The sequence below is a fragment of the Haplochromis burtoni genome, unplaced genomic scaffold (genome assembly GCF_018398535.1).
Source record: "Haplochromis burtoni strain Fernald_Lab_line unplaced genomic scaffold, NCSU_Asbu1 Contig_78, whole genome shotgun sequence".
In the NCBI taxonomy this organism is placed as follows: domain Eukaryota; kingdom Metazoa; phylum Chordata; class Actinopteri; order Cichliformes; family Cichlidae; genus Haplochromis; species Haplochromis burtoni.
In genome coordinates this window covers 225,293-226,867 of record NW_024582439.1, presented here as the reverse complement: position 1 = coordinate 226,867, position 1,575 = coordinate 225,293, and positions in this window count along the sequence as shown.

Below are 1,575 nucleotides of genomic sequence, written 5' to 3'. Positions count from 1 at the left end.
TGGTGAACAGTGGTTGTGGTGCTCATGGTCAGAGTCAGGTCACATCAAGTGTAGCTGAGATGAATTTGAATTTAAGCTGATGATGCTTAGATTCATTGACTGAATTCCACCTTCATACAAACTGTACTGTCTAATATAAAGGCAGCATAAACAGTGTGCTGTCAGTGCAGAGGATGGAAATCAGCCAGGCCAACATTAAACATCTGCTGACATCTTGTTGAATTTAGGTGTGCAAGAAAATCTACTGGAGCTCTCATAAGAAATTACTGCGAGTTGTGATTCTTTTCTCCACACTGAGCCACTACAACTAATTTTAGCTTTCCCCCTCCTGCTGAATCCCACTTTAACCTCGTTCCTACTCGTTTTCCTGTTAAGTCAGTGTGATCAACTGTATTATTATTGTGTATTATTATTATTATTGAGACAACACAATCAAAGGTTCTGAATATTTTGAAATGATTTAATAATTTAGGTAATAATTTAGGTGAGCTTATTGATCCAAATATCAATAGTATCAGTATCACCACTGCTATTGGTACTGGATCAATACTAGCACAATAGTATCAATACTTCATGCTCATTAAAAAAAATGTTCAAAAAGCTCTTCCCAGGAGGGTGACACGGTTGCCCCCCTGGTGGTCTTCCTCGGGTCCTCGTACTCTGGGACCTCTGGATGTCTAGGGCCTGGATCTCCTCCATACCTGCTTCATGCTCTGGGGGACGGGGCTATGGCTCCCCACACTCCGTGCTGATCCACACAGGTGTTCACAGACACAAACTACACCTTTGTTGGCTGCTACCTCAAATCACATTGTGCGCTGTCAATCATGCGTACTGCACAGTAACATGTAATATTTAGTATCTACTGTTATCTACTGTTAGCTACTTTATTGTGATGGTGTTGTATTTATTATGTTGCTCTTTTTTGTTTGTTTTCTCTTCTGTTTTTTCTTATCTCCATACAGGTGATCCAGGTGTTTTGTTTGTTTTTCAATTCTTTCTTTCCCCTTTCTCACCATCTCTTCTCCCCTCTATTTTTCTTTCTCTCCCTCTCTTTCTTTCATTCTTTCTCCCTGTCCTATCCCCCAGTCATGTCTACCCCGTCTGTAACAACCGAAAATCAAGTAAAATAAATACTTAATTATAATAAAGGTCAATCAAATATGACAAGGCCATGATGATCCAATTGGTAAAGTAAATCCGCTTGGCATCTTTCTTGGCCTTCAGACAACAATTCTGATGGCTAAAGATCCAAACGGGACAGGCAAAAAAAAAAAGAAAGAAGAAGTGGCAGGATGTACTGTGAAGTGTACAGGGCTCTACTCTGCACAGATTCAAAAAAAAATGCTGCAAAACTGATACTGCAAAAGCAACCTGAGAGTTTCTCAAACTAAAGAAATGAGATATTCTTTAATGGTCAAGTCAACCCAACAGAGCATGCTTTTCAGGCCTGGCAGAGCAGGACAGGACAGGTGATGTCCATGAGTTTTTCAGCTATTGACTACAAAAGGTGTCTATGATACAGTTACTAAATGATTTTGAAGTACTGCATCTGTTTTCTGGACAGGAAACACT